The sequence below is a fragment of the Tupaia chinensis genome, unplaced genomic scaffold, assembly GCF_000334495.1.
Source record: "Tupaia chinensis unplaced genomic scaffold, TupChi_1.0 Scaffold000578_2, whole genome shotgun sequence".
Lineage (NCBI taxonomy): Eukaryota > Metazoa > Chordata > Mammalia > Scandentia > Tupaiidae > Tupaia > Tupaia belangeri.
The window spans coordinates 6,231,679-6,243,643 of NW_006160094.1; the positions used below are offsets into that span (position 1 = coordinate 6,231,679).

The 11,965-nt window shown below is 38.8% G+C and overlaps 1 pseudogene; it reads right to left on the bottom strand.

Moving 5' to 3' along the window:
• Positions 1 to 3,867: 3,867 nt before the first annotated feature.
• On the bottom strand, positions 3,868 to 10,359 carry LOC102488735 (ubiquitin-conjugating enzyme E2 variant 2 pseudogene; annotated as a pseudogene).
• Between the last annotated feature and the right edge of the window lie 1,606 nt (positions 10,360 to 11,965).

The window sequence follows — 11,965 nt, forward strand, 5'->3', positions numbered from 1 at the left end:
GGTAAAGAACAAAGACCAGATGAAGTTTTGCTGAGGGAAAGGGGAAAATGGAATGATAGCAGAGGAGGTAGTTACAAATACTAGTTATACTCATGTGTGAACAGCTTTAGAAACAAAATATATTACAGAGATTCCCGAACACATTCGTGTGTATGAATATTTGTGTATGTGTACGTACATGTATAGCAAATAACTTGTCTTGCTTCTCTTTTCCTTTTGTCATATAAGATGTATTGATATAATACTAAAGAATTTAACTATTATATTATACACCATTGCATATAATCATACATTATAATTACTGTTAATTATACATCATAGCATGTGAGTTACAAGATGTCAACAAGAGTGAATATTACCCAAGAACTTTGCTACCTCTTCTGAAAAAAGAAGTAGCATGTTTTCAGTGGAACACGCGATAGTAATATTATGTTGGAGAATAAGTAGGGTTTAAGGAGATGGTGAGGTGGCAAAGGGTAGAATTTTATGTGTTAATTTGGGTAGGCCCTGGTACCCAAGTTTTGTTACAAATTAGTTTAGATGTTGCTCTGAAAGTATTATTTAAAGGTGGGGCTGGCAGGTGGCCTGATGGTTAACAGTGCTGGACTCCCATATGGCTGACCACAGTTCAAGTCCTGGTGGCTTCTTTCTCACTTTTCCTCTCTCTTCTCTCTCTTGTCCAATTAAAAACAAAAATAAATAAATAAATAAATAAATAAATTTAAAAAGTATTATTTAAAGGTGATTAATATTTAAATCTTTATATTTTGAATAAGGATGATTAACATCCACAATGTAGGTGGGCCTCATCCAGTAAGTTTAAGGCCTTAAGAAGAAAAATTGGGTCTCCATTGGAAGAAGGAATTCTGCATCCAGACAGCCTTAGGACTCAGTATTACAGCATGGATGCTTCCCTGGATCTCTAGCCAATTCTCCAAATAAATCTCAATCTCTCTAAATATAGATAGAGAGATAGATAGATAGATAGGGAGAGATTGATTCATATAGAGAGATTGATTCATAAGTATATACATAGAGTTTAGGCAGACTGATAAACAGATACATGAGAGATAAATATAGATAGATAGAGAGATAGATAGATATACACATATAGTTTGGGCAGATTGACAGACAGAGAAACAGGTACATGATAGATAGATAGGTAGACAGCTCTCTTAAGGTAGTGCCAGTTCTTTGAATCTGTTCCTGTCCTTCAAAATTGCATTGGCTAGGAACCAGCAGTTAGCATAATGGCTATGTGGCTGGACTCCCATGTAGTCGATCGCGGTTCACGTCCCGGACCCAGTGGCTTAAAACTTACAACAGGCGCATGTGCATGTGTGCCCAAGATCCCGAGAGGAGAATGGAGGAGAAGGGATTGCGGCGTGACCATCCCCCCTGGGAGGGTGATTTCTCGCTTTCTGTCTCTATGTCTCTGTCTGTCTGGTGAGCTCACACGCCCTATAGTGAAAACCTCTCAAAAAATAAAAAATGGCATTGGCTATTCTGGGTCTACTTTTAGGGCTATAATTAATTTATCTTAAAAGTCACAAGTTATCGTGAATACAATTGCTCCTCTTGCCCTGTACATTTCCAGTTTCTTTCTTCCCTCTTTCTTCTTTCCTTGTTTATTGCTGAGCTAAACTCTTTCATATATTTCTGCCATTCAGGCTAATCAGGACAAAATGGTTTGAAATATAAACTTATCTGATCCAAAAGCATGATTTTAAGAATACTTTTAGCTACGGGCTGTGGATGTGGTAGTGCTGGTAGTGCTGACGGTGGTAGTGGTTATTTGTCTGTTCTTTTTCAAAGACAAATGATGGAACTATAAGAAAACTGTGCTTTTCGATATTTTATAATAAAGTGGCATCTTGTATATTATAACAAGAATTTATTTCACCTGTGCAATGGATTAAACTCAAGAGTAGATTCATCTTATTCTATAAACAGGTTTTCCCATGTCACTTTAAGTCCAGAAGGCTAAATTATAATGCTAAGTGCTTGGACTCTACCTCCAGTAACTCCCCTTCCCACCCCCATAGCTTGGGTAACTATGTTTTATATCTGTTATGTTCTATAAGCCAGCGTGAATATTCACTCTGTAAGCGTAGCGGAATGTAACCAATGTGCATTAGGAGTGGTTTAAAACATTATGGGATCAAGGACCAGCACTTGGCTTAATGGCTATGTCTCTGGACTCCCATGTAATCGACTGGTTCAAGTCCCGGACCCAGTGGCTTAAACTTACACTAGGCGTGTGTACGTGTGTGTCCAAGATCCTGAGAGGAAAATGGAGGAGAAGGGATTGCAGCATGGCCATCCCCCTTGGGGTGATTTCTCACTTTCTGTCTCTCTGTCTATCTGGCGAGCACATGCACCCTAGAGCAAAAACCTCTCCAGAAAAAAAAAAAAAATTCTTTTACTTAACGTGTATTTGCATTGTGATATTTAGAGCTCAGATCATGAGCTCTAATTATTTTATTATTCATTGGAAAAATCATGCCAAAAATTGTCTTATCTAGGATAAGAATTCATTTTTTAATCTAAGATGCTTTAGCTATTTGAGAGTACTCCTACTCACATATTTAAATTCAATGAATGGAAGCCATTCATTTCCTTATTTCTTGAGCTGAATTCTTGCTATGGGAGAAGGAGAGGAGAAAACACGTTAGGGAACTGTATGACAAGCAGAAATGAAGCTTTCATACACGGGTTTATGAGGAGGAGGGGAAGGGGAAAGAAACAACAAGAATACAGGACATTCTTTCTGTAGACTGAAAGAGAGATGGGAGTAAAAGGAATAGTTGTGGAAGCAAATGTTTCAAATTCAGTCAGTTGAACACAACTAGAATTTAAGACTTCAAACTCTACAGATACACTTCCAAATATAATCCTTCAGAGTTATGTAACAGATCAGGAAAAAAGTTACAGTTGAATCCCTTAGTAACTAACTCAATTTAAGTGTTAAAAAAAAAAAAAAGGAAGGGGTTGTATTTTGGAGTCACTGAAATCAGAATATAAATTCAAATCTAGCTAGTTACTTGGTATCTTCTTCAATTCAATTCCCTGAATTGAAGTAACTAGATTTTATATCCTATAATTTAATCTTTTTTTGGACATACTCCACATTTTATTTGCATTTTAAGACCAATTTTAATCTCAAAATCACATATCCATACACGTAGTTCCTTTTTGTTGACTCCACTTCAACTTAAATGCATGGTTTGAGAAACAAAACTGTAACGAATATTTACCATGTCTGTTACACGTAGCACACAGGAACAGCTTTTCACAGAAATTTATCAATACACCTTTCCAACATTTGTTATTATACATACAGGTATCAAAAACAATCTCGAACATATTTTTGATACTGTTAGTAGTCAGCACCTACACTGAGTCAAAAATTAACACAATTTATGGCAATAGTCTTTGTTCCTGTTAGCTTAAACAATTTCCACTGCAGCTCTTTCACTAAGCGAGATGGATAAAGCATGCCATTTGTGTTTTTCCTTCTTGAGATTTCTTACTTTTCAGAAACATACAAGCTTACACCACCACTGCCATCTGACACTTCCCGCCATGCTTTCATCTTGAAACTCTAATTCTATTTTGAGTACTCCAGGCTTCTGTTTAAATGACAGTGCCTTAACAGGACAAAAAATTGTACTGCATTTTCCCTCTTGGTACCTGAAAACATAATGGGTGTACATATATTAAATATATTCTTACCAATGTCCAGTCATGTTTACTAGCTGGAATTCTTTTACTTAATCTGTGAGTATTTGCATTGTGATATTTAATCAAGACATTTATATGAGTAGAAGGTTGTTGATTTAAGGACAAATTTGAGAGCCTCTAAAATTAATTGTATGTTTGTCCTTCTGGTGGCTGTGGAAGCTTCATATTTTCTTTTGACATCATTAGACATCGGAGCTCTTGAAGAACGACTTCAATGCTGTGAGAGTTTTGTCATTTTGCTAACACTGGTTTGCTCCATGCATCCACCACCCCAGTGGAATTATTTATTCCATTCATATTAATTTTTGTTACAAATCTGACTGATGGAGGAGCGTCTGGGTATTCAGGTCCACATTCTACTTTTAGGCTATATATTCTGTTTCCATTTGTCCTTGGCGGCCCAATAATCAGGGCCCATCCACCTTGGAAGTGCCTTATCTTCATCATCTTCAAAGCCTCAGCTAACTATACCACCGCCTACTCCTTTCTGTCCTTCTTTAAATTCTTCCAACAAGCGAAAATTATGAGGACATTAGCTTCTGTGGAAACCATCTTCTCCTGCAGCCCTACACAGTCACCCGCACCTGTAATTTTACTTTCTCAGTAAAGTGGCTTATCTTTGCATGAATAGTAAGACTGTATTAACAATCTATCTGTCCCACTACTATTATGAAACGTTTTCCAAACTATCCTACCTTTAATGGAGCGTTGTCCGGCTGTCATAGTATTTATTCACAAGCATCTATTATCCTAAGCTTTTCACTAAAGATTGTTGTCATTAATCTTAACAGTATCATGAAGTGGCTATTACTTTTCTGTATTATATTTGGGAAACCTAGTTCAAGTACATTTCCCAGTAACAGACCGTACTTGGCGGTGACTACAGCAACCATTCTGAGTGTAAAGGCTTCATTCGTCCCGCCTGTGTACGGTATTTCCTTTTTAGGCTGTTTCCTCTATAGAGAAGCAAATCAGGTCAATAGAGGATTGATTCACATTTTGTAAATCATATCAATATGATGGTAATTTCAACTTGGCATTATCTCATCATTGGTTTTTCAAGGGAATATTCCAAGGGGTTTTGAAAAGTTGTGACTGTCAGTCTATGCTATCTCAGCATCTACTAGGAGGATCTTGATTATCTTTTATTTAAATCCCTGCAACCATAAAACCTAGAACCGCAAAGGGACTTGTTTTATAAAATCTTCATTTTTTGGAGAGCTTTTTTTTTTTTTTTTTTTTTGCTATAGGGCGCGTGTGCTCGCCAGACAGACAGAGAGAGACATAGAGACAGAAAGCGAGAAATCACCCCCCAGAGGGGATGGTCATGCCGCAATCCCTTCTCCTTCGTTCTCCTCTCGGTATCTTGGGCACGCACACACACACACACACGTGTCTGGTGTAAGTTTTAAGCCACCGGGTCCGGGATGCGAACCACAGTCGACTACGTGGGAGTCCAGCGACATAGCCATTACGCTAACTGCTGGTTCCCAAAATCTTCTTCATTTTGTTTTAAAGGTTTTTGCCACAGGGCACATGCACTTGCTGGAGTGCATGGACCATGAGAAGGAAAGTGAGAGATTGCCTCCCAGGAGGGGTGGCCATGGCACAATTCCTTCTCTTCCATCCCCTTTCTGGGACTTGGGCAGATACGCACAGGCTCCAGCATGACTCAGACAGTGGAGGGCCACGTGGGAGTTCAGCACCTTGACCACCGCACCACCGGCTAGCCCCCCACATGTGAATTCTAGGAAACTGAAATAAGTTTCTCATATGGTTTTCCTAACTTCTGATTCTAGATAAAGGAAAATGATAATTCTCATATGGTTTTCCCAACTTCTGATTCTAGATAAAGGAAAATGATAATTCCTTACTCTCTTCATGTACTTCAGCTGTTTCTTGAATAACCTGTAAGCATTTTTTTCTGCATTTCATTGTGATCTGTCACATTCATCCCTTTCATGACTTAGGCAATTTCCCAAGAAGAACTTGATAAAAGTTAAGAAAATATAGATAGTTGAGTAACAACAATCCCAGAAATATACCTTCAAATGACATCATAAAGTGTGCTTCAGTTTAGTGTACAATGTGGGTTTTGATATTTGAATTTGGCTCAAAAGAAATATTTGCTTTGCCTATTATTTCCTAATAATAATAATTAGCCATTTTCAGCATTGAGTGGTGAGAGAGTAAAGGCTAGGAATGTCAGCGGTTCAAGAAAACACGTTCAGTACAAGCCCTACAATACAGAATGTGTTCTTTTTAGCGTTCATATTTCATTTATGCCCGTTCTGATAAGTTATATTTTTTAAAGATTATCTATTTCATCTATTTCTCTGTTCGAATAATTTTTCTGTTAATACACTAATCATTTTGGCTTTATTAACAAATTAGTAATAGTAATAGTTTTTAAAATTTATTTACTTTTATTCATGATAAAGAGCATGTGTGCATGTACAAAAGAGAGAGACAGAAGAGGGACAGAGAGAGAGAGGGAGAGGGAGAGAGAGGGAGAGAGAGAGAGCACCGTCAGCAGAGCAAGATCATACTGCACTTCCTGTTCCTCTAGCTCTTCATCCCATCGAGATCCTGGGCAGGCGCACCTGAGCCCAGGTGAAGCTGACCGGGCCGGGACTAGAGACCCAGCTGGCCATATCACAGTAATTTTTAAATTCCTGTGAGCTGCTTCTATCGGCTCTCTTTCCTCTTGAACACAAGTCATGCTCTCTTGTTTTATGCATGACTCATTTTTGCTTTTTCTTTTTCTTCTTCTTTTTAAAATGCTAAACATTGTAAGGAAACAATGAAAGCAAATAAATATTTACAGTCAGGAAAGGGCAAGCCTTTCTTTTGATCAACTCTCCGAAATTAGTGGGCAGAAGTAATCTAATATGAAACGAGGCCTGTGCTTCTTGCAGTTTTATGTATATTTTGGTCATTAGTCACATACAGTGCTTCGAGAGCAGGGGCTCTGAATACCCGTAAGTCTCCAGTGATGACTTCATGCCTTACAGCCTGTTCATTGGCTTTTCGAACCTTGGGAAAACGTTCCTTTACAACTGGTCCCGTGATGGGCGTTGGGGTTGGGGCTGCTTTGTGAATTCTCTCTGCTCTTCAGTCCAGCCTCATGTCTCTGTGCCCAGCTTCCTCCCTTGCCTGCTGTCTTGGCCTCCAGCATCAGAGGACATCCCAGCACGTGTGGTCAAGGCCCAGAGTGTCTTGGGAAGAGTGCCTTTCAGCAGCTCTCTGCTTCCAGCCTTCTGCGTACCCCTGCCTTACAACTGAGGAAGGCACTGCACAACACAGGGGTCACTGCGGTCTCCTGTCCTGCCCCTCTATGTGGAATGCAGCATGGACGCAGGGAAGAAAAGAAGAAAAGATAAGAAAAGAAAAGCGTCAAGATGGTTTAAATGACTACTTCATGGTTGGTTAAGAACCGTTGTGCTAACTTAATTAGCTAACATGACTTTGTAATACCAGTATCAGTATTCAGGCAGTCATGTAAGGTAATCAATAAATATATAAGAAACGTTTTCAACCTCTAAAATTCTATCTTTATGTATAGGCAGCAGTTTTTATTCAGATAATGAATTCTTTGAATTCTTTATTCTACACCCTCTCCTGTGGGTCTCGGTTGTCATCATGGAGTTTTTACTTAAATATGTTTTCTTTTGCAAACCTAGTTTCAGGGACTCATTTAAATCCCCTCAACTCAAATAAATTGCCTGAAAAAAAATCACATTTAAGACAGTGAAAGCCGAACACACTTCATCATTTTTAAGGAAGACTGGGGAAAGCACAGTGGAACAGGTTTAATTTCAGATGCAAAAAAGAAGTACTTGTGATTTGGCATTGTTAAACTTTTTTTATTTTATTAATTGAAATGACCTCAAAAAATAGAGCCAATGACTCTGGAGTTACAGCTAGAATAAGTCCTTTAATTTGAACCAATAGTAAGTAACTCCAGTAAATTGAGTGTGTGTTCATAATGAACTAATACAGTCCACTGCTGATTCTTGTTGAAACAACCTTTATTTCATTGCAATAGCAAACATTTCAAATTAAAATTTTTCAATGAGGGTTCTCTGCATACGTGTGTACACATTTTAGAAGAATAATTAAAAATCATTTGCATTTAACAAAAAAATTTAATTGCTGCTATTATCTCATTAATGTTGGAAACTCTTCAAGAGAGATAGGTAAGTGTGGGGAATTTGCACCAGGGGAAACAAACAGCTGAATGCAATGCAGGGACCTACAGAGTGGAGAAGCTGATGAGGCCCATGGGCCGAACAGTGCAAATGATTAAGAGATTCACTGTCCCTTAAGGTCTCATTAGGCTCTCTGTGCTAGGAGACCAAACGCAGTGTGCATAATTATCCATTGTGTATTCATCTTCTCTGTTTTGAATATTGCTTTCGTTGAATTTTATTATGCCTGAAAAAGGAGAAGTGTTATTTAATCTGTGTGATCTTATCAAGTGATCATCAGACAAGAAATACAAACATTTTAAAAGAATTTAAAAGCTAGGTGTAAAAGTAGAGTTTGCAGGAAAATCTGATCTTTTGATGTCAGAGTTGCTAGCCTCCCCCCACTTCCTCCACCTTTCTTTTCCCTAAGACCCCCTTGAGTGAGTGATCTGTGTTTTGATCCTTTGTTGTTAAGAATTGGAAATGTCCCTGTGTGGCAATTCTGTGATCATGTATTAGTGGATAGAGAGAGAGAAGTTCTGACTATAAATGCTATTGTCTGCTACACTGAAACCCTCTTTGTTACTAACTTCTGAATGGACCATATTTAAAAATTAGAGGGCAAATACACCAGAAAACAATGGAGTTTTCAAGAATCCCAAGCAAAACAATGACAGATTAAATTCTGGGGAAGTTTTGAAATGTCACCAAGGATTTTTCCCACCATTGAGTGTCCCAGCTTGGGCACTCAGTAACTCTCTTTTGAATCATATAAAGTAGAACATAACAACCACCACCACAAATAAGAAAGAAAAAAAAAAAACTGTAGAAACAAAATTTACAGTATAGCCCTGCATGAATTGCCACAGAGATGATCTTTTTTGTGTGATGAGCTGTTCTAAATGCTATCAGGATTCAGTTTATCTCCCAATTCTCCCAGCCAGTGACACATAAAATACAAACATTTTAAAAGAATTTAAAAGCTAGGTGTAAAAGTAGAGTTTGCAGGAAAATCTGATCTTTTGATGTCAGAGTTGCTAGCCTCCCCCCACTTCCTCCACCTTTCTTTTCCCTAAGACCCCCTTGAGTGAGTGATCTGTGTTTTGATCCTTTGTTGTTAAGAATTGGAAATGTCCCTGTGTGGCAATTCTGTGATCATGTATTAGTGGATAGAGAGAGAGAAGTTCTGACTATAAATGCTATTGTCTGCTACACTGAAACCCTCTTTGTTACTAACTTCTGAATGGACCATATTTAAAAATTAGAGGGCAAATACACCAGAAAACAATGGAGTTTTCAAGAATCCCAAGCAAAACAATGACAGATTAAATTCTGGGGAAGTTTTGAAATGTCACCAAGGATTTTTCCCACCATTGAGTGTCCCAGCTTGGGCACTCAGTATCTCTCTTTTGAATCATATAAAGTAGAACATAACAACCACCACCACAAATAAGAAAGAAAAAAAAAAAACTGTAGAAACAAAATTTACAGTATAGCCCTGCATGAATTGCCACAGAGATGATCTTTTTTGTGTGATGAGCTGTTCTAAATGCTATCAGGATTCAGTTTATCTCCCAATTCTCCCATCCAGTGACACATATTCTTCATTTAAAAGATTTCTATACAGACCCTCTGTAGAACCTCTATTTTTCAGATTTCCTATCACCCACCAAAATCCCCACCAGGAGGACCAGCCTATCTTGACAAGCAAAAAACTTAGTCTATTTGTGTTTAAGGCCCTGGAGGTGGAGTGGCCATGGCACACCTGGACCCACCCAGGAAAGGTTCTGGTTTATCTCCTGGAATCTCCTTCCCTGGGCACACTGGGTACATGTGCACGTGATGGGACCGGCGGAGGCTGGGAACAGATCATGCCATGAGGACTCTGTGGGGTATCCCTGTCTCTTTTTCTCCTTCTTCTTCTTCTTCTTCTTCTTTCTCTCTCTCTCTTTCTCTCTCTCTCTCTCTCTACTCTCTCTCTCTCTCTCTCTCTCATGGAAGGAATAAGTTAATAAACTTTTTAAAAAGTTTTTATTACCAGTGAATAACTTGGAAGGCCTTCCTACAATTATATCATGCCAAATGCAAGGTATGCAGACAGGCATACACTGGCTTTTACCCTTCATCTCTGCTTTCTCATCCCATGAGCCTGCTGTGATCAGGAATATGAGCTCTTCTTTAAAAAAAATTATGCCAACAGATAGTTGGCATAATAGAAGGTCATACTTTACCTTTTATTTAGAAATGATGTTGGAAAGGGTTATCTGGTGAGCTAGGAAGTGGAGATTGTTTTCAGTGAGGATTGAAAGACTTCAGAAAGAGTAAATGTTGTGCTTCTTATTTTTAGATCTCATAGCAAGTAAACCAGAGTAATTGGTAGACTTTTGAGAACTATTTCTCCTATTACCTGCATGATAGCTAACATGGTACAAACTTGACAATGTCTACCCCAGTGAGGCAGTCAGTCTTAGAGTCCTAACCTGTTCTCTGAGAGCAACTTCAGGGGCTATCTACCACCTCTCTACAATCCAGTCTATACCTGATGATTCTAAACTCTATCAAAACTCCTGGGTGATATTCATTTAGATTTTTGCTACAGGAAGCATGCACTCACCGAGACAGACAGAGACGGAAAGTGGGAAATCACCTCCTAGGGGGGATGGACAAGCTTCAATCCCCTCTCCTTTGCTCTCCTCCTGGGATTTTGGGCATGCAAGAGCACCCAGTGTGATTTTCAAGTCATCGGGTCTGGGACTCAAATCACACAGTTGGCCATGCTTGGAAAGTATCTTCTGCATCCTGCTGGTTGTGGAAGTGTTTTTCCTGCAAAAAGTTGTCGAGATATTTGAAGAAGTGGTATTCTGTTGGCAAGAGGTGAGGTGAATACAGCAGATGAAATAAAACTTCGTAGCCGGATTCGTCCAACCTTTGAAGCACTGGTTGTGCAACACGCGGTCAGGTGCTGTGGAGAGAACTTAGGCTCTTTCTGCTGGTCAGTGCTGGCCAAGTGCCGCAGGTTTCTGTGCATCTCCTCAATTAACTGAGCATGCTTCTCAGATGTAAAGGCTTTATGAGAATTCAGAAAGCTGTAGTGGATCAGACTCTTCCAAACGGTTACCGTGACCATTTTTTTGGTGCAAGTTTGGCTTTGGGAAGAGCTTTGGAGCTTCTTCTTGGTTTATACACTGAACCAGTCATCACTGGTCATGTAAAACCCACTTTTTGTGGTATGTCAGTCAGTCAAGAGATGGTCCATTGCTGGTGTGTAGAATAAGAGAAGACAACACTTCAACACAATGATTTTTTTTTTTGGTCAGCTAATGGGACACCCATTTGTCGAGCTTTTTCAACCTTTCTGATTTGTTTCAAATGCCAAATGACTATAGAACGGTTCATGTTGAGTTCTTCAGCAACTTTTTGTGTAGTTGGCTTTGACAATTGCTCTCAGTTAGTCATCGTTAATTTTCCATGGCCACCACTACACTCTGCATCTTCGAGTTTCTCGTCTCCTTTGCAGAATTTCTTGAACCCCCACTGCACTGTACGTTCATCAGCAGTTCCTGGAGCTGGACCAAGTGTGTTGATGTTGTGCATCATCTCCACTGCTTTATGATCCATTCTGAACTAGAATAAGAAAATCTCATTTTCATAGTCTAAAATATATATAAAATAAACAGTAATAAGTCATTAGCAAAAAATAAAGTGAAAAATGCACATTAAATGATGCATAATGTAACCATATTTATTTAAGAAGGTATCCAATAGCAAATAGCACATTTTAATTATGCAAAACCACAATTACTTTCGCACCAACCTAATGAGAATGACCACCTTCTTTTATTCTCATTGTGCAGCATGAGGTCTGAAGCAGAAGAAAAATGACAGACGTGTCATACTAGGGATGGATGTGATAATCATACGTGCTTGGCTTACGGGTTCCAAAATTACACTTGAACTTTTTTACTATAGAAAACATAGATTCATTTCTGAGCTAGTGATAGCCATGAGAATCACGTGGGAAAGAAATAATC